This window comes from Protopterus annectens, chromosome 4.part0, assembly GCF_019279795.1.
Source record: "Protopterus annectens isolate FY-2018-M chromosome 4.part0, PAN1.0, whole genome shotgun sequence".
NCBI classification, from domain to species: Eukaryota; Metazoa; Chordata; order Ceratodontiformes; family Protopteridae; genus Protopterus; species Protopterus annectens.
The window spans coordinates 607433475-607455878 of NC_056733.1; the positions used below are offsets into that span (position 1 = coordinate 607433475).

Sequence of the window (22404 nt, forward strand, 5' to 3'; positions counted from 1 at the left end):
GCAATTTAACTTGAAAGGCAGAAGACGTAGAAACGGCTCTGGTAGAATGAGCCTTAGGTTTGTGTGTCAATGGCATGCTCGCATTCGCATAAACAAAGGATATACAATCTGATAACCATTTAGATAAAGTTATTTTAGCCACTGGATTACCTTTTCTGGCTTCTGAGAAGGATACAAAAAGTTGATCTGATTTTCTAATATCCTTAGTTCTGTCAAGATAAAATCTGAGCTGTCTGTGTACATCAAGTTTGTGCAGCATGTATTCCAATTTGTTAGAAGAGTTGGGAAAAAAGACTGGCAGCTCAGTGATCTGATTGATATTGGATTCAGAACAGACTTTAGGTAAAAATTAGGTGTTTGTTCTGAGAGATACTCTATCAGCATGGAAAATCATGTAAGGTGGTCTGACAGATAATGCTTGAAGTTCTGACACACTGCGGGCAGAAGTAATGGCCACTAGACAATAGTTTTCCAGGATAAATATTTGAGATCACAAGAAGATGCTGGTTCAAAAGGGGGAAGAATAATTTGAGACAGCATAAAGTTCAAATTCCAGGGAGAATAGGGAATTCTGACAGGAGGTCTCATGTGAAGAACACCTTTAAGAAAAGTTTTAGATAACGTATGGCCCATAACATTTGAGCCACCAAATCCAAGGTGGAAATTTGAGATGGCAGCTAACTGGACTCAAACTGTAGCAGCTGCTGCTCCTTCTTTAAAAATCTTTGTCAAGAATTCTAAAATGGACGATAGCAGAGCTCGGAAAGGGTCAATTTTTTGCGTGTTGGCCCAAATTGAGAACCTTTTCCATTTACTGCCGTATAATTTCCTGGTGGATGGCTTGTGAGAAGACAAGAGAATTTGTCTTGTATCTTCTGAAATTGAATGAAGCCTGGCAACTAAGGGAAGTGGATTAGCCAAGCAGTCAGTTTCAGAGACTGCAGGGAAGGATGGTGGTCCCCTGAGGGATACGTCAGAAGGTCCGGAACTGGGTCCAGGATCCATGGATCTTCCAACAGATGATGGTGGAGAAACGGGAACCAAATTTGTTGAGGCCAGTAGGGGGCTATTAGGATAACAGTCCTTCCCAGCGATTTTGCTTTCTGTAAAAATTTGGGTATCAATGGGAAGGGTGGGAATGCATAAAGGAGACCCGGGGGCCAATCATACAAGAGTGCATCTCTCAGGGGATGTCCCGGAGGTGGTATTAGGGCAAAGTAGCTTCTGCATTTTGAATTGATGTGGCTGGCAAAGAGGTCGCAGCAAGGCTGACCCCATTTGTGGAAAATCAACTCCGCAACCTGTTGTTTGAGAGACCACTCATGAGGGAGCAATATTGCCCTGCTTAGCTTGTCGCTATCACGTTGGATTTCCCCAGGATGTCACATTGGATTTCCCCAGGATGTGCATTGCTAACAGAAAACGCTGGGACGACACAGCCTATTGCCAGACCCTGAGGGCTTCTCGACAAAGGGTGTAAGACTTGGTTCCACCTTGCTTGTTCAAGTACCAGACTACTGACATGTTGTCCGTCTGAATTGAAATAGTTCCTAGAGGAAGAGAGTCCTGAAAGTACTGCAACGCCAGAAGTACCGCTCTCAACTCTAGAACATTGATGTGCAGATGTGACTTTTGATCCATCCATGGGCCCTGGGCAGTCTTTCCCTGAAAATGCCCCCCCCCCCCACCCTATAAGGGAAGTGTCTGTGGTCACAGTGGCTACTGGGGGGGGGAGGCAAAGGGTCTTCCGATTGTGACATGAAGAGACGTCAACCACCACTGAAGGTTTCTCTTGCAAGAATCCGTGATGAGAATCATGTGGTGCATCGGTAGTTTCTGGAAAGACCACTGAGCAAAGAGGAGCCCTTGAAGAATTTGCGTATGCATCTTTGCGAGTGGTATAGCCAGGATTGCTGCTGCCATCAAACCTAGCACCTTCAAGACCTCTGCTGCTGTAGCTTTGTTCTTTGACACCAGTGAGCTGACGTGTTGGTGGAGAAGTGAGACTCTTTCGACTGGAAGACGTAGAGTGGTAGTTGAGGTATTTAACTCTGCTCCTATAAAAATGGTATGCTGTGATGGCGATAAGGCAGACTTTTCGAAGTTGATTGTAATGCCTATTTGATGGCAGAGTGTCAGAGTGTATTGTGTTGCCTGAGTCAATTGATGCCTGGTGGTAGTGGTGAGGAGCCAATCACCTAGGTATGGAAACACCTGGAATCCTAGACGCCTCAGGTGAGCCGTGACCACTGCCATGCATTCGGTGAACACTTTGGGGGCTGTAGTGAGACCAAAGGGCAGGGCTCGAAACTGGTAATGGTTGGCTCCAAGCCGGAAACGCAGGTGATCTCTGGAGCATCTGTTCATCTTTATGTGATAGTACACGTCCTTGAGATCTATGGAGCACATCCAATCGCCTTTCCCTAGGAAGGGAAGAATGGACTGAAGCGTGATCAATCGGACCTTCTCTTTCTTTACGAATTGGTTGAGTCTGCTGAGGTCCAAGATAGGTATCCAGTCCCCTGTTTTCTTTGGTACCAAATAGAATCTTGAGTAAGTTCCGAATCCAACTTGGTCTGCTGGGACTGGTTGGATGATTCTTTTTTTCTAGCAATCTGTGGGCCTCTATGATTGCTTGTTCCCTGAGACTGGGTGGAACATATGGGATTCTGTTTACAGGAATGGGAGGGGTAGGAAAGGTATGAAATATCCTCTGGAAATGATGCTTTGTACCCATGTATCTGATGTTATGTTTAGCCAGGCTTCTGGGTACAAAGACAAGTGACCCCCAACTGCCTCCAGAGCCGAACAGCCGGGCCCCCTTTCAGGGGCGCTGGTAGGGTTGACCAGAGAACTTACCCCTGTCACCCTGTTGCTGCAGACCCCCTCTGCTGCGGGGGTGGCGTCTTCCATTATAACCCTCTCCTCTGCCTCTACAGGGGGTTTCTCCACGTGTGTCCTGAAAGGCTCCCTGTGCTTTTCGGAACCACATTTTCCCTCCCCTAGGGCCCTTGGGGTAGGGCTGAGTAGGGGTAGAAAAACAGACTCCAACGGCAGATAAGGTCTTGCCTTCCTGCTCACACCTGGTTAAAGTTTCCTTTACTTTAGGCCCAAACAGTGATGAGCCATCTAATGGGGTGTTGATAAAGGAAGACTTAAAGGGTTCCGCAAAGGAACAGAGATGCATCCAGGCTTGACTTCGGAGAGCAATGCCTGAACTAGCGGCTCTACTTGAACCATCAGCTGAATAAGATATGACACGGATGGATGAGTTTACAACTGAGTTTAGGGTAGTGAGCTGTGCGTTGACTTTGTCAGCCACCCCTGCAGCTACCGTACCCTGGAGAGCATCTCCTAGCTCTTTCAGGAGATCTCTTTGTAGTCTTGTAAAATGGGTTAAGTAGTTCAGTGATCGCAGAGAAAAAGTCGCTGAACTAAACATGCATTTCCCATATCTATCCATGATCCTAGAATCTCTGTTAGGAGGATGGATAGATGTGGATGTTTCAGACACTTCCTTTTTGGTGGCTGCAGCTACCACCATGGCATCAACAGGCACTCCCTTGGTCAAAAATGGCTTGTCCACTGGGCAGACATGAATTTATTTGGCTTGTGAGGGACAGGTTCCATGGCCTCCTGTGACTCCCATGCCTTACAAGAGATCAGTTCCATGAGCTTGTCGTAAGGGGGAGATACCCAAGAAGTGGAAGGTTGAGACCCACAAGTCTTCAAGAGCACGGACTTGTCCTCAGTAGGGGTCTTGGACTGCCAATCGCCCCTCTGACTAAGGATCTCTAATATCTCTGCAAAGGAGATATCTTCAGAGGGGGATTGAGGGGACCCTTCTGACTCATCCAAGTCCGTGTCAGATGTCAAAGACTCATGTGGGGAGTCTAAGTGCCTCCTCTTGCACAGTCTCTTCCTGGGCACCTCCTCAGTGGGGGGATCTGGGGAGGTCTCAGAAGAGCAGGGGATGCCCAGTGGGGGTACTTGAGGCTCAGGGTCTCTACGCTTAGGGGGACCGGTAGACGAAGAAGCAGACACAGGAGCTTGAGGGGAGAGGGAAGGCCGAACCGATGCTGACGTTGTCTTTGGAGACAGGACTCTCCTCATAGCATCGAATGCGCCATAGCTCCGACGAGAAGGAGTAGATGGAGCCGAAAGGACCATCTGATCCTCCCGCACCAAAACCATGGGCTCCGAGCCTGGGGTAGGAGCTGAGCTCATCCGAGCCGAAGCCCCGAGAGGAAAAGTCGGCACTGACAAATCAGTCTGACTATCCTCCCCGGACCCGATGGGAGAGCGTCTGCTCTTAGAGTCCTCAGTCAGCACCGAGGACATCCAAGTAGATGGAGCCAATAACACCGGTGCGGGTATTGACTCCAAGGGTTCGACAATCATCGGTTCGGGTTCCTTCGGCTCCGAGGGTCTAGTACAGCTCGGAGGAGGAGTAGACAAATCCGGTTCAATGGTCTTCGGCACCGACGAGCTGATCGGGGCCGACAACAATTTGGCAAGTCCTGGTGCCTGTAAAAGCTTCTTCACTAGCCGATCCATGTCCAAATCTGAAAGGCTGACTGAAGACTTAAATGAATGCACAGAACGTGCTGACTGGAGCAGAGGAGAAGAGGGAACCTCAGAGATCAGCTCCAATACTGGGAGCTGGCTCCGAATCAAAGGGACACTCAGTTCCGAGGTCTGTAGAACTGATGACCCTCCCTCTGAAGTTTTTGCTTTTTTTGCCACTTTGGAGTCCGAAGATTTTTGTAGATTTGGAGGATTTGGAAGACATGCTAGTACCTTCATGGCTACTCAACACCTCAGAAAAGGAATGCTGCAGTAATCCCCTGTCAATTAGCTTCCTCCTTCTCTCCAAGAGGACTCTTGAAGAAAAGGAATAGCAAATGCTGCAAGTGTCTTGGAGGTGTTTAGCCCCCAGACAGTAAACACATTGACTGTGTCTGTCAGTGACGGACATTTTCTGCCCACAATCTGGGCATTTCTTGAATCCCGATTTAGGATAGGACCTTTCCTTGTCATCCGACATAGTAAATAGTAGAAAACAAAAACCAGTATACTGAAACTAATACAGTGAAGTCCTTATTTTCCTTGTAAAGACCCACACTAACTAAGGAAAGCAACTAAGCCCAAACCGGGCACTATCTATGACAGTTAAACTATAAATTTACAAATACAGGGCTAAACAGGCCCACTGAGAAAAACCCTGACTATAAGAAAATAGAGATTATTAACTCTAGATAGGACTAAAAGGCCCACACAAAACAACTAAGCCAATAGAGCACTATCAGAAACTACAGATTCTATTATTAAAATTTTTAACACTAACACTCAAACTATCTATATGAAAATCTAAGAGAAAAAGAAATTTTTTTTATCAAAACTTGCTATTTTTTCTCACAAATGGTCCGAGCTAGCTGGATCACCGAGATCTTTCTTGCAACAGCAAACTAGATCTGGGATAATTCCAGCAGTGCATTGTGGGATAAGGGGCATGGTCTCGAGCAAACCTTGAGCTTTGCTATCGGCCGTGTTGGAGCCGAGGATTGGCTCTGAACTCATCAGTGAGAACAAACGGCGAGATTTAACAACTTCACATTAATTGCTCTGTCCAGTATGAAAGTTGGAAATTGCTGCCATCTGAACTTGGACAGTAGAATAACTAGATCCCTGTTGAAATAGTTCAGCTAAAAAGTCCAGGACTGATGGAATGGGAGCAAAGAAAGGATCCAATCCCTTGGCTGCTGAGCAAAAAGAAAACTCTTTCCAGTAACTTAGCAGTAGGTTCTGGGAAGCTGTTAGGAGTTAGTCAAGAGGGATGAGACAGAAGGTCTGGCTATAGATCCAGCATCCATGGTGTATGCACTAGTAGGCCACTGGAAAGGGAACCATGTTTTTCTGGGCCAATGAGAATTACTTTGGCCTTGCACTGATGGGCTTTCTGAATGAATTTGTTCAAGGAGAAAAGCATAAAGGTATCTGGGGGGGGGGCAGCTGTGGGCTACAGCATCCCTTGGTGATTGACCCTGTGGAGGAATCAGGGCAAAGTAACTGCTGCACTTGTAGTTCAGATGGGAGGCAAAGACATTGCAGCAAGGTTGGCCCCATTGGCTGACAATTAGTGTTGCCACTGTTGGACTGACGGAACACTCACAAGGAGTTAGAACAGTCCTGCTCAACTTATCCGCTAGAACACTGGAACACTCTGGAATATGCTTTGCTATCAGAAATTGGTGTGAAGGCATCACCCACTGCCAAACCCTGATGGCCTCTCGACATAGCAGGTGAGAACGGGTTCCTCCTTGTTTCCTGATGCACCATACTACAGCCATATTGTCTGACTGTATGGAGATCATACCCCAGGGAGGGCATCCTGGAAAGCCTGCAAGGCTAAGAGGACTGCCTCTCACCTCCAAGACACTGATATGAAGATTGGCCTCTAAGTGTGACCATGTTCCTTGGATCATTCTCCCTTAGAAATGCCCCCCCCAAACCCTAGAAGGGAGGTGTCAATGGGCACTACTGCTATTGGTGGATCTGGTTGAAAGGGTTGCCTTTGTGTTATTGAAGGGGAGGTAATGCACCACTTGATATGCTATCTACAAATTCCTGTGGGACAAATCCGGGCATGCAAAGAGTGAAATTTCAGAGACCATTGAACTGCAAGTGTCCACTGAGGAATTCACATGTGGTAATGAGCTCTGGGAAGCATTAATATGGAAAAAGAGGCATAGCAGATGTAGTATTAATATGGAGAATGAGATGTAGCAGATGTAGTATTAATCATGCTGGGCGAGGGGGGACAATGTAATACCTGTGAGGCTATTTGATGTAGGGAATAAGCTCTGTGTTGTGGAAGACTGACAATTTGTAGAGTGGTATTGAAATGGCATCCAATAAACTCTATCTGTTGTGTTGGAAGTAACTGACACTTGTGAAAATTCACTGATATGCCTAGGTCCAGCAATCACTGGAGGAGAAGGTCCAGATGACATACCAAAATATGCCTGGATGTAGCAGTTAGGAGCCAATTGTCTAGGAAGGGGAAACCTTGGATCCCGAGCATGCAAAAATGTACTGCCACCACTGCCATTATTTTGGTGAACACCCTGGGGCTGTGATGAGACTGAATGTGAGGGCTCTAAACTGGAAATGTTGCCTCCCAGCCAGAAACAGAGAAACCTCCTGGATTACTTCTGTATTTTCATGCGATAGTAAGCATCCTCCAGATCTACTGAGAACATCAAATCATCCTTCCTCAGAACAGGCATTACGGACTGAATTATGAACATCCAGAATTCTGTCTCTTTTAGGACTAGTTGAGATGACTGAGATCCAAAATTTCTCTTAGATCCCCTCTTTTCTTCGGAAATAAAAAGAACCTTGAGTAGACTCTGGATCCTAATTGTTTTTTTGGGGGGGACTGGATGGATGATCCTTTTTTTCTAGCAGCTTAGAAATTTGTAGTACTGCTGGTTCCCACTGACTGGGTGGAACATCGGGAATCAACTTCTTCTTTGCTGGAGGACAAGAAAAGGGAAAGGAATAGCCTCCGGAAATTGTATTTTGCACAAACTTGTCTCTTGTTAAATCTAGCCAGGCTTGGTGGTGCAGAGATAAGTGTCCCCAACTGCCTCCAGAGTGCAGCAGTCAGGCAACCCTTCGTGGACTTTGAGAGGGCCTCTCGGTAAAGGGACTACAGAAGCCCTAATTATGCAGTCTGCCTCTGCCTCTTGGGTGACGTCTTTTAGGATTCGCTCCACCTCTGCCAAAGGTGGGTCTATCGCCAGGAGAATCCTGGTAAGAACTCTGTGACTTAGGAAACCACATTTTTTCCCCACCCTCTGATTCCTGGAATAGACCTCTGAAGTGCAGAAAAACAAATGCCTAATGAAGAGACAGTCTTACCATCCTGTTGACGCCTGGTCAAAGTGTCTTTAGCTTTGGGCTCAAAAAGTTTGGAACCATTGTAATTGGTATTGATGAAAGAAATCTTAAAGACTTCTACAAAATCACAAAGATGCATCCAGGCATGCTGTCTAACTGTAAGACATGCGGCTGCCACTCTGACTAAACCATCGGCTGCACTGGAGATGAAATTCATGGCTATGTTAGAGGTTGGCTGCAGAGTTGAAAGCTGGGAGTCCACAGTCTTTCGGACATTCATAGGCAAAACACCAGAAAGAGACTTGGAAATTTCTTTAGCCAAGTCCCTCAGAAATCTGACAACATGCACAAGACAATTCAGTGACTTGACTGCAAAGGTCGCTAATGAGTAAGCCCATTTACCAGATCTGTCCAATGCCTTAGACTCCCTGTTAGGGGGATGGACAGAGGAACTCTCCTCATACAATACCTTCTTTGTGGCTATTGCTACAACTGTGGCATCCACAGGAAGATATTTATTCCAATGCTTCCTATCCTTGGGAACTTATAAATTTCCATCTGGTTTCTTGGGGATGGGCTCCACCACATCAGGATCCTTCCAAGCCCATTCCACCATAAGATCAACCAGTGGATAAATGGGTGATACCACCCAATATAAAGTTAATCCAGTACCAAAGGTTTCCAGAAATACAGATTCATCTGGAGAGGGATCTTCAATGGACCACCCCCCTCTTTGTTTCATAAATTCAAGAAATTCACCAAAGGTGATGTCCTCTCAGAGAGACCTGGGTGAACCCTCACCTTCATCCAAATCTGCATCCTCTGTGACAGATTCTGGGGAGGAATCTATGTGCTTTCACTTGCACCTCTGTTTCTTGTGAACTGATTATGTTGGTGAAACAAATGGTTCAGAATCAGACTGAGAGATGACGTAGCAAACAGTTCCAGATGCCTGTGGTGCCAACTGTCCCTGCCTGGTAGGATGAGGGGAAAATTACATTGCAGGATCCAATTGGGGCCTGGATAGAACTGAACTCTGAGAAAGTGTCCTCTGTTTGGGTAAATCCAAAACCTTTTCTACCACCTTAAAGGCAGAAGCTGCCATTAGAACTGAGGATCCCTCTGTATATGAAGATGACACAGAAACCCTGACCTATTGTATTCCTGGTCCAAAACAGACCTCAAGCCAACTCTGTCTAGTGCCAAGGCCCTCAAGGGAAGAGACAGCACCAAGAATCTTGGGGTTGAACTCATCCCCCAGAAGATGGAAGTGACACTGTGGCTCCGAATCGCTTCCTGATCGGATGGCATCAGACATGAGAGGGATAGGGTAGCTATAGGCATTGAAGTTGAAGTAAATGCCGGCAGTGAAGGAGGCACCTCAGGATGGGTCAGATCCAGAACTATTGGAGGCTAATTATGGACCGCAGCAGGCAAAAGAAGTGGAGGATCACGGTGGCTATTGATCAGTACATTACCTGGGGACGGTATTGACAAAACCCCAAGCTGGATCTGCATCTTCAAATATTTTCTTATCATCCTGCTGATGTCATACTCTGTAAAGCTCTGAAATGATCAGGTAATTGAACCCACTGAAGAAGATCTGGAGTATCTTTTCTCCTGCAAGACTGGAGAATGTAACCTGGGGCTGACTGGTTCCAGTGAAAACTGGGTACGAGGGGAAGAGATGCAGATGATCCTACTGATGGATCTGAAGATTGTTTAGATACAGAAAGAGATATGTCATTTTCCTTTTTCCTTCTTGTCTGAGGCCTTATCTGAAATCTGTGCCCTGTCTTGTTTCTTACTAGAGGAAGCAGAAGAGGTAGGCTCAGTAGAAGTAGGCCCTGTCTGTGGAGGAAGAAGTCCGTTCACCGCCAATTTGTCAAAGCGAGCTTGTAAGGTTGTAGGGCTAAGAAACACACATAAAGAGAGATTTATGCCCACACTAAGAACATTTCTTAAAGGCTTGAGATTCAGCCATAATGATAAGGCAAGGTTAACTAGAAGAAACCCTAGGCAAAAAAAAAATACTATAGCCAAAGAGTCTGACAAAAATCTAAACCTCTGTGAACAGTAATAAACACCATCTTAGAACTATATCTAAGGAACACATTAATTTAATGAACACACTAATGGTTAGTGACACACTACTAATACTATGTTAACCTATATCTATGAAAGAAGTTAGTTCTATACTACAACTAGAGGGAGACAAGTCTCCCAGTAGAAGAGGAATACGTTATAAAGGCTTTTAACTATTTTCGAAAATACAAAACTTTTCTTGTAAGCAAGGGATATGAGAGCCCTCAAGAACGTGTCTGAAGTCTTCAGGGGCAAACAAGATCTGAGGTATTGGAATGCAGTACAGGGGAATTATAGGTAGGGGAGGAGTTAGAGCCCTAAGCTGTAGGAACTTCAAATTTGGTACACAGGTTGGATCCGGTCAGATCTGATGTCCCATATATTGACTTGGATGAAAATAGACAACATTGGATATTTAAAGATAAACAATGCTAACTTTACACCAGAAGCAGTCATTCAAATGTTACTAATTCCAGAGTCTCTCACATCTTGCAAGATCATCAAGGAATTTGTCTTATTTGTACTTACTAAAAATATCACTTCCATGGTCCTAGACAATTTAAATGGATGCTTAATAAATAGCACCAAACAGGCCCTTACAGTACCCCTCCAAAATTTATTTGATCTAATCTTAACCACAAGGTATGTCCCTGAAGCATGAAGAATGTCTGCTGTGAGGCCCCTTCACAAGACAAGCCCTTCCACAGACCCTGGGAACTAAAGACTCATCATCCTAACTAGCCTGATGTGAAAAGTCATGAAACACATTGCATCAAATCTGACCTCATAAAGTAATATCAAAATCTACATACAAACAGGCTATCAACATTTTTTTTCCTTTTTCTTGGCAAAGATAGTTCGTGTCTACTTAATTTAGCAATCTTACTTAAGAAAAAGTCACACAGGCAGTGGACAGCGGTTACTCTGTCCCTATAGCATATCTAGGTTTTGCCAAGGCATTTAATAGCATCCCACATGCTGGTTATTATAAATAAGTAGGCAACCTCATAGTAAAGTACACGGTAAACTAGTTGAAAACTAAAACCAACACAGTTAATGTAGCAGGTGTCACCTCAGAAAGCAAGAAGGTAACTAGTGGTGTACCTTAAGCCTCAGTGCTGGGGACCCTCTTTTTGGAATTTACCTCTAAACCACACACCCAGGCATATGGCTAACTAAATTTGCAGACAACGGTAAGCTAGGTGTTACTATTCATTTACCCCCCTTTTTTCTTTTATTGAATTAGCATTTGTGATATAGGCAAACTTACATTTATATAAAACTAATTAAGTCATATTAACAAGCTCACATTTACAAACATTACACATCACATTTACTGTTCTATATAATAAATTCAACATTGCATAAATTGTTCAGTTTCTGCCTTCTCTTAAACATCATGCCTCCTCCAAAACACTTTTCTACATGTACTGTTCTCACAGTTTCCATTATTTTCTATGCAATTTGCACATACTTTTTCTCTGCTACAATATTTACTACTTCAAGCATGATTGGTTTAGACTTTGATTTCCATTTTCTAGTAATTGCTTTTTTGGCAGCCACCAGAATTAAACTTAACAAGGCCTTACTATGTCTAGACAATTCAGTTCCTATATCCCAGCTCAAAAAATAATTTCTTTAGTTACATTCATTTGCTCACCAAGTATTCCTGACTGAGTACTCTGTAGGTCATTTTTAAAGTCTGCAAACTCATTACACTCTGAAAACATATGCTCCCAGGTACCTCCTCCTTCTCCATTACACCTCCAGCATTTGCCATCTACCTGAGAAAAGATTATTTGGAGTCCGCTTGGGGTATAAAAGTACCTATGCAAACACTTACAGGCAAAAATCATGAATCTTCTAGACTTTTTGTTACATATTTGGGAGCCATATACATGTCCTTCTAGTGTTTCTTTCTAAATTGCTTATCTAATTACCATTCATCTATCCCTTTATATACAATCACTTCAGCAGGAACTAATCCTTTGATCAGTGAGCTGGTCATGTCAACTAATGTTGCCAAATGGGTATGGGTATTTGCCGGTGATAAGTGGGCTAAGGTACAGGCCTACTCCAAACTACACCACTGACCCATGCCAACAGTGGGAGGGGTGTATGTGCCTGTACTGGCCAGTGTGAGCCTGTCATAAAGCCCAACAGCCCTGGGTCAATGAGCTACTGGCCAGCCACTGTCCATTTGCCCAGCTTGGAATACATGGGACAGCTATGTTAAACAAAAGCTGGATGTAAAACCAATCAACCTGCTAAACATGAACTAAGAATTGCTACACTAAATGTAGGTTTGCTGAAAGGGTGCAGCTTGAAAGTGGATTGACATGATGGTAAGGAGCAGGCTGGACATCCTATGTATCCAAGAGACAAGATGGAAGGGCAGTGCAGCAAAGCCACTTGGCTTGGGGTTCAGAGTATACTACTCAGGAGGAGGACAAGCTAGAAATGGTGTGGGAATTGTGGTGAGGAAAAAGCTGTAGAAGATAGTGACGGATGTCATGAGAATTAGTGATAGACTCAGGGCAATCAGACTCCAGCCTAATGATAGGTCAGTATTCACAATGTCAGCATGTGCTTCACAGCAGGGTTGTGATAGTGAGGTAAAGACTGCATTCAGACAGCAGTTGCACAACCTACTACATAAAGCAGGACAACAGAAATTGGTGTTTTTAGTGTGACTTGAATGCACATATCGGAACAGACAGAATAGGATATGAGGACTGCCTTGGCCACATGGGTGGGGCAACAGGAAAAAAAAGCAGAGGCCATTTTAGACTTCTGCCTGGCAAATTAATTGATAGTAGCCAACACATGGTTCAAAAAAAGAGACAGTCACAAGATCACATACAAGAGTGGTCAACATGTATCTCAGGCAGACTTCTTCCTAGTAAGAAAAGGACACTCTGGTAGAATCAGAGATTACAGTCATCCCTAGTGAAACAGCCAGCCCACACATTAAACCACTGTTTGCCAAAATCAGCTGCAAGCAGTGGTCAGAGAAGACTCTAAAGTCAATAGAGACCAGGCTGCAGACCTGGTAGTTGAGTGGAGAGAAAGCACAACAGTTCAAGTAACTACTCATGGCTCTAGCATCTCAAGAAGAGGTGGAAATAGGTGGAGTTGAAGAAGAATGGCAGTGCCTGAAAACAGCATGTGTGAGGATTACAGAAGAGATATGTGGCTGAGCTAGCTATGGAAATAAGGTATATAAGGAAAGTCTGTGGTGGAATGCAGAGTCCAGGAAATCATCAAAATAAAGGAGGAGTGCAGGAAAAAGTAGGAGATAGAAAAGATGGACCGGGTTAAGAAGGAATACTGGTTGGTTAACAAAGAGGCTAAGAGAGCAGTTGCAATAGCAACGAATAAGGCATCAGAGGCACTCTACCAGCTTCTGTAAAGTCAGTCAGTAGCTGGAACAAACTAATTCTATCAGGTTGCAAGGCAAAGACAGAAAAATAAATAAGATAGTCAGACACCCTTCATAAGAGATGCCGGCGACAACCTGCTTACCAGTCCATAGGACATCAAAGGCAGTTGAAAGATGTACAACCAGTAGTTTCTGAATGCTGTACTGCCCCAGATACAGCCTACGATGACAGAATAGGAGTCCATCACAAAAGATGCACGAAAAGCACTAAGGAAAATGAAGTCAGGGAAAGCAGCAGGCTCAAATGAGGTCACATCAGCTATGATAAAGAAGCTGGGTGAGATAGGGGAGAAATGACTCCTGAGCGTACCCATAGCAGTGTGGAAAGAAAGGTGTATCACAGATTACTGGAGAATAAACATACTAGTAGCAGTGTTCAAGAACAAAGGGGGCATTCACAACTGTGGTCAGTACAGAGGTATCAAACTCTTGTCACACTGCATGAAAGTTCTAGAGAGGGTAACTGATAAATGAATATGCAGAGTAATAGAAAGTAAGATAGAAAGTAAAATGGGATATGTTTGGATTCAGATCAGGATGGAGCACAATTGAACCAATGTTTGCAGTGAGAAAGATGGTTGAGAACAAGCTAGAGATAGAGAGAGAGTCCAACTATGCATTCCTAGAGCTGGAGAAAGCATATGACAAGGTCCCAAGAAAGTTGATTTGGCACTCTTGTAGTGGTTCAAAGTCCCAGAAACACTGATAATTACTGCAAGTTATGTACAAGGACCCAATGACTCAAGTCCAATGAGTGTTTGGTCTCACAGAGGGGTTCCCAGTGGGAGTGGGTGTACAGCTGGATTCAGCTCTGAGCCCACTGCTGTTCATAATGGTGATTTGCTAAATTAGCAAACAGGTTGGAGGGGACAGATCAACAAAGTTGCTGTATGCAGAGGATGTGGCATTCCAGGCAGATTCTGAGCAAGAACTTCAGAAAAGGATATGGGAATGGAATGTAAAACTGAAGGGACATGTGATGAAATTGAGTACAGATAAGCCCATTGTAATGACAGCAGGAGTTCAGAAGAAGCTGAGAATGAATTAAGATAGAAGGGAAAACAGTTGAACAGGTTAACAGCTTCAAGTATCTGGGAGGGGTGGTTGAGGAGAAGGGAAGTCTGAATGAGAAGGTCAAAGCTAGAATCAGAGGGGCTGCAGCCAACTGGCACAGAGTGTCAGGTGTAGTATATGACAGAATAATGCCAAAGAAGCTTAAAAGTAAGGTGTACAAAACAGTGGTGCGACTTGTATTATTGCGTGGTGTGAAGATAGGTAAAGGCTGCCAGCCTAGCCAGATAGAATTCTGCAGATAATTCTGTCATTTGTAAATATTAATGTAAGCCACAAGCTTGTTCTCTTAAATGTGAAAAGACTGCACTGGATACTGAACTGCAAAAATGTAACAACAGTGTACTCTGCTGTAAGAAAGCTAAGTCAAGCATTTTATGACTGTATTTGATGTCAAAATTCGTAACCGATATGTCCAGAGGGAGGCATTCTGCCTATTGTTTTAAGACCAGAGTAAGTGGCTAGAATTTGCATGTATAAATGTCCTTTATTGCTCTGCTTTCTGACTAGGTGTAAAGAATGTAAATGTAGTTTCTGTTAGCCTGGGAACACCAGAGAAGTGTGAATAATGATGTTATGTGAATCATCTCTGTGTTATCAATTTAAAGAGAGAATCAGAGAGCTCAGAGCATTTTGTCTTGAGATCATCCAACATCACCAGCACTGTTTTGCTCTATATGTAAGTTATTTAGAACTGTGTTTTCTCTTAGATATAGCTAGGGAATAGGAAGATTTGACTAGTTTGTTTTTCTGTGATGTCAGAACTTTTCTACGGTATTATTTTAAGTATTTCTCTGTAACCTCTGAACTCTTGACTAGCACTGTGTAGTAAGAAGCATTGTCTTGTGTTTTTATTATTTATTTATTATTAAATATTTTTAAACCTTTCAACTATGGCTGTTTTGTGCATAGATAATTTAAGCTCTAAGAGTACATTGCATGTATATATAGTGATACTGTACCAAGTCATTCTAATAAGCCTTGACTGTTCAGTCACACTTACCATTTGGATAATAATATTGCACAGTAATAATTGGACACCCTTTCAGAAGGGCCTTTGAGTAGCTGATATTAGTGGGTGGTGGCAGCTGGTACTACCTTTTAGACTGAGCTGAAAAGGGGCACAGAACCTGTGCCAGCCTTCCAGGAGTGTCTGTGTGGTTGTATATAACTCTTATCTCAAAGTGTATGTGTGTGTGTGTCAGCTACTTGGGCAGGGACATGAAGCACTCATTGGACAGAGAGGGTGCTGGAGGTTTTAGCTTGCCCACTAGGCTAAGATCTGGACCCTATAGCTGTGCCAATGGGGAGTCTTATTGGGGACCTGCAGAGAAAGGGAGAAACCAGCCCCAGACTGTGATCTCTGTGTGCTCTTAAAGGAAACTGTACTTTACTGTGTGTGTATTTATTACCTTTTCCCTATATGGATGCCCCTCACTGGTGCTAGTGGTGAGGACTGAGGCTCCTTGATTGCTGGGCCAGTGCACGGGCGTTACACATGGTATGGAAACTCGGGCGGTAAAGGCAGAGAAGTTGAAAAAGCTAGATGTGTTGGAGATGAAGTGCCTGAGACAGATGGCAGGGTGAACATTGTGGAACAGATGAAGAAATGAGGACATAATAGCAGAAGCCAAAGTAGCTGGAATTGCAGAAAAGGTTAAAGAAAACAGATTACAGCAGTTTGGGTACACGTGCAGAAAAAAAAAAGACAATCTGGTGAAGCAGATGTTGACAGACAAGAAGAAGAAAAGAGGAAACTAGGGTAAACAGCAAAGAAGTGGATGGATTGTGTGAGAGGAGTCCTGCGACAGTCAGGCAAGAGTGTCGATGAAGGCAGGAGAGTGGCACTGAATAGAGAGAGAGAGAGAGATGGTGACAGCTGACACAACACCCTGATCCCATGTAGAAAATGGGAAAAAGGGGACTGATGATGATAATGTTTCAAAACTAACTGTGTGCAGGGTATAAATTAAATGCTAAACAGTGCAATACTGTCGCATTTGGAAACAACTTCATTTAGAAATTATGGCATTTATAGTACCCCATACCATGTCCACATTGTAGTCAGGGATCTCGGTACCTTGGTTGACAAAGCACAGTCGTGTATGTTGCACTTACCCATAACAGCAGATGTTTAACTTTCTCATTGCTGCAGAGCCTCTAGGATAGATTGGGTTGCATCTTGCTCAAGACACAACAACTGGCCAACTTCCAAAAGTTCTGGCTCCCTCCTAAACTTCCACTCTGACTGGTAATTGGCTAGCCTTGAGGAGGAAAAATCAGCAGATAAAGTGGAAAATCTTCAGAACTTTCTTATCTAAAAGTTAAGAAATAGTGTACTCATCCTGAACTAAGCAAACAAGAAAAAAAGCACCAAACTACCTCCCAATAGTGACTACATACAATACTGGTGGTGGTGGTGTGGGGGGGGGGGTGATGCAGCTACTGCAATACTAAGGAATTTGAGTATCTACTGTTATGGTTAAGTGCAACTTGCACAACTGTGCTGTGTTCTTTATTCCCACGGTTGCAGTAGCCTTTAGGCTGTATGGGTTGATGAAAAATGCTTATCCAACTTGGGAGGAGGAAGAATATGGATCCAGGAGCCCCTGGAGAATGGTCCTAACAAAGCAAGTCCTGGATCTGGAGGAAGAAGGAATCCAGTTTTTAATGCACTGTAAAGGTATGTACAGAGGAATGCTTTTAGAGTCCACTCCTTTCCATTATGATATCAAAGGAGGCCTCAGAGTACACCCGGATACTACCTGGAACTGGTTTACTACAGTGGATATAATAAAAGGCAATAACTAATGACAACCATTTAAAAGTAGCCTGTTTTGACAAGTGTTGTTTTTTCTTAGTCCCACAATCTCGCCTGGAAATGTTAAAGATTTCCCATTAGAATTCTGCAATGATTTTTGACTGTTTCCTGTTTATTTACCATTAGAGACTAGGAGGCTGCCAGGCCTGTGATACTGGTGACACATAGCAGGAGTGGAAGTATCGCCCTCCCCCTTATAATGGCTGAGTTGTCTCATGTTGTCACCATGGAGCTCTCCTCCATACAGCTGAGGAAAAGGTGAGGCATGTATGGGAGCATACACATGCCTCTTCCTCCCAGACAGACAGTAACTATAAGACAGCAAGCCACCTGTAGGAGTACGTAGGCTACTCCTCAGGATCTAAGGTGGCCCACTCCTTACTACCCTACTAGCACCAGATTGGAATTAATGGACTAATTAGGCTTCCTGGCTAGGAAATTGTGGGCTATAGGACTCTCTGTTAGCCCACGATATGCCTGGCTCTTGCTCATCGAAGGATGAATAGGCTGACTAGGTGCAGATAAAGGAGCCATCAGGCAGATCTTGGGGAAAGTGAAAGTGGGGGGTAGGTAAGGAATTTTGTAGCAATCTTATGCACCTTTACATTCCATCGAGTTAATGGTGAGATCTAGATCCCCTCTTCAGCATACATAAACAAGGGACCTGAATGCCTGTTTGGTTTACTTCATTTGACATGGTGAGAACCCTTGTTACCATTTTAGCAATTAAAAGTGTGAATGACTAACAGTCATGATCTAAAAGACAAACCTGTGAAAAAGTCTTCTCCAACATAGTTTCTTTCCCTTTTTTGGGACCAGTATGAAAATCACCTGCTTCATATTAGTGGGACACCCCCCATTTGTAAGCCTCAGATGGCTACTTCAAGAAAATTAGGGGAGAACTCAATGCCTCAGTTGGCTACTTCCAAAAAATTAGGGGAGAACTCAATACCCATTTTAAGGTAGATTTCCATTAGTAGACTATTTGGTACTGAAGTCTTACCTTTTTTCCCTGAAGTCTTTAAGTATCGAATGAAGTCCTCCTGATGAGAAATACCATAAGTAATTCTCACTGTACTAGGCTAAGTGAAGGTAACCTCAGCCTCATGGCTCATACTTATTGATATCTACCTTCTGGAAAATAAACCATGTGGTAGCTCTTAAAAGCTACCAGCACTTGCTCTGAGCTAACTACTAACTTTTCTGTATCTGAATTTCTTATTTTACACACCAAACAGTTGGCCACTTGTTACCTTAATCTTACTGAAAGTCATATAGTTGCAGATGAAAATTTTTTAAAGTGTTAGATTCTGGGCCTTTTTAGCTTAGTCTAACTTGTATCTAGCAGTTTCAGTATTATTTTCTTTGTCTCTAATCTGTGGTTTGCCTACTAGATATCCCTTTCTATACAAAGCTAAAGGTCTAGCAATGAGTTCTGTAAATGTCTTAGATGGCAGACCAACATCTTATAACTTGACGTTTATGTATTCTTGCAACAACCTTGATAATTCTAGTTTGAAACTGTCCATCTAAGCTGATAAGGACATTTCCTGGGCTCCATGCAGGCCATTCTAGTTTTGAATATAATATGTTACCTCAATGTCTCCTCCTTTATAAGTTCAGCTATCAATGTCTCAGCAGGTTATTTTCTTTAACTCAAACCTAAAATTTGAGAAGCATGGTCTGACAAAACCACTGGGGAAATTTCTAAACAAGACAAGGAATCTACCAGCACCTATGTTCTTTTATCAGGCTCTTATGAATCTTCTTCTTTTCTTCTTCCGGCTTTTCCCGGTTAGGGGTTGCCACAGCAGATCACCTGTCCGCTCATGATTGGCAGTGGAGTTTTACAGTGTCGAGTTGCCAGCCCGGTGCCCAAACTTCCACGGAAGGCACACACACTCACTCACGCCTAGGGCCAATTTAGAGTATCCAATCCACCTACAACATGTCTTTGGGATGTGGGAGAAAACTGGAGCACTCGGAGGAAACCCACGCGACCACAGGGAGGACATGCAGACTCCACACAGAAGGCACCCCAGCTGAGGATCGAACCGGACAACCTCTTGCTGTGAGGCGGCAACACTAACAACTGCACCACTGAGGCCACCTGAATACATGAGTATTTTATGAACTTCCAGAAAAAATATGTAAAACCATATCAAAAGATACTTAACTCTGTCAAAACGCACTCTCTCTCTCTGCATTTTTAATTCTGCTGGTAGCTTGGTCAATTTGGAAAAAAAATGCACATACCACGGACACTTTTTTCCTTCTTCTCTCTCTCTCCCCTCTGATAAAGCCAAGAGAAACTATTGTTGTTTTTCCAACTATAACCCCCCATCCCAGTTGATCAGACATCTAACAACTCTTGTCTGGTTTCTACATCGTCTATTCTATACTGAATATCTCTAATCGCTACATCCAGTTCTTCAAGGTGACTGGAGTGCTGAGAAAGAACTTGCCCCATTCTCTGTGAGTTCTGGATTTGTCTAATATTGTAGTATTTATTTTAAGTAATGCAGCCATAATTTGTTCAAGCAGGAATTTTGCATATTCTCCATTGATGCTGTCACCTTGTCAAAATTAGTTGTAATGTGTGTGGTTTCTCTTGCTGAAGCAGGAGTCTCATACCTCTCAACTATACAGATTTTTGCAGAATGTCCAGATTTTGGCCTCATATTTTTGGTCCATTTTTCATAAAATTGTGGTTTTCTGGCAAATTAGTGGTATATCATTAAAGATTGAAGTTAGAAAATGATGACGGACATTTGATTTTCAGACTTCATATACTTCAAAAAAATTCATACTAATGCAGAACCTGTTATTCTATCAGCTTTCTAAGTTTGTAAGACCCAATATTTAAAAATTGTCCCTATTTTTGGGCCTTCATTCCACTTTTATTTATGGCTTTGTTTAGATTTCTTGCTCTATGAGGTTGAGAGGTATGAGCAGGACCGACCATACTTCTTGGCTTTCCTTCTGCAAATCTAGGTGAGTTCAAAGTTGTTTGCTTCTTTTTGCTCAATAACACTGTGGAAACAAGACCCAGAAAGCTAAAAAATGCTGTTGCAGTAATTATGGAATAAGCATGAATTTAAGCAACAAAAATATGACCTTTAACCAGATTACAAGCACAACTTCTAATTTATATGTGTCATGCTCACTATCACATCTGGAAATCCCTGTCTTATTTTTGTGACTTATTCAATATCAGATGGAATTATACCACTGCTAAGGGACAACATAACAGCATGCAGTACATGACCACATCAAACAGATGAATGCATGCTAACAAAAGTCCATTTGCACTAGCAATAACAACTGTATGCTTCCTTCAGATGAGAACCTACCTGTGCTATTAAAGGCTTGTGCGCTGTGCAGTCTGTGTTGCTGCTTAAGCCCCATCATCATTTCTATATAAGCTGTGTACAGAGAGGCACTCAGTTGGCTGCTGAAGTACACAGTATAATGCTGCTTCTGCTCCATTTGCAGTAGACCTCTCACTGACATACAACTGGTATGCAGTGCACAAAGTATCTATGAATCTAACCACCAAAAAGAAGCTCACGCTTATGCATCTGACTAAATCTTGTTTTTAAATATTACTTTGTTCAGTACGTAATTTATGAAAAAGTAAAGATCACAAAATGTACACAGTTATGTCACAGATCAAATTTACCCCCCCCCCTTTTTTTTTTTTTTTTGGTAAAATCTACTAAGTGTGCCTATGATACTTTAAAATCAAAAATTTTGCACTGGATATACTTTATATAACTCTGGGTCTTACATGTAAACCGATACAGGTATGCCTAGAACAGACTGAATTAACAAAAGCATGAACAGTAAAAAAAAAAAAAAAAAAAAAAAAAAGAAAGAAATTTTTATATATATATATATATATATATATATATATATATATATATACATATAGTGCTATACAAGGAAAATAAGCAAATGAATGACACTCAATGCAGCTAATTAATTGATTTCTATCAGCCACCACCAAGTTGCTTTATGAGTGACATGAACAACTGAATTAAAACCTTATTCTGTTCCATGACATACAAAGTATATGTACATCCCACAAAATATTACGTGTATATGTGTGTGTGTGTGTGTGTGTGTGTATGTATATATATATATATATATATATATATATATATGTGTGTGTGTGTATGTATATATATATATATATATATATATATATATATATAAATATATATATACTATATATATATACATACATATATACACACACTCACACACACACACACACACACACACACACACACACACACACACACACACACACACACACACATATTACTAGTAATTATTATTTATATCAAGTACTCGTTATTCAATTAGAGCATAAAAAGAAGTTATGTACTCGCCATAACATTCCATCTGGGTAGTTAGACTTAATTTGTCATCAACCTGTGGGTTGTCAGATCTGGACGGGATCCGAGACTGCAGTTTCACCATCATCTGATCCTAGCTCCAAGCTTCTCACCTTACCCGTAATACCCCTCCATCTCCTTCCTTCCCTCAGATCAAGTTTGCAATGCCCCTCACATAGACCCGAGCCAAAAACCTTCGCAAACAAACAACAGGAGAGCCACAAAGGAGCCCTCTCTTGTCTGCCAATGCAGAAAGCACCAAGAGAAGGTCAGGGGAAAGGAGGGAGGGAGGGATGGTTGATGACAAATGAAGTCTAACTTCTCAGATGGAATGTTATAGTGAGTACATAACTTCTTTATCTGAAGCTGTTAACTTCATTTGATCATCAACCTGTGGGACAGAGTCCCCAGCTACCAAAACCTTGGGTGGCCCGCATGGAAGGATATTCCAGAGCACTGCAGAGCCAAAGGATGCTCTCTCTCTGGAAACCATGTCCAATTTATAATGAGAAATGAAGGTGTGAGATGAGGACCAAGTAGCCGCCAAACAAATATCGTCCAAAGACACTCTAGACCAAAAAGCAGCTGACGTAGCCATGGACCTGGTTGAATGGGCATTTATCCTACCCAGAAGAGACATGCCTTTATCTTTGTAAACCTGAAGGATGCAAAGGGAA

At 42.8% G+C, this 22404-nt stretch overlaps 1 protein-coding gene across 1 annotated transcript in view; it reads right to left on the reverse strand.

Moving 5' to 3' along the window:
* Positions 1-22404, reverse strand: part of DNAH10 (dynein axonemal heavy chain 10) — a 5879077-nt gene that overhangs the window by 3712445 nt on the left and 2144228 nt on the right. The window lies entirely within an intron of this gene.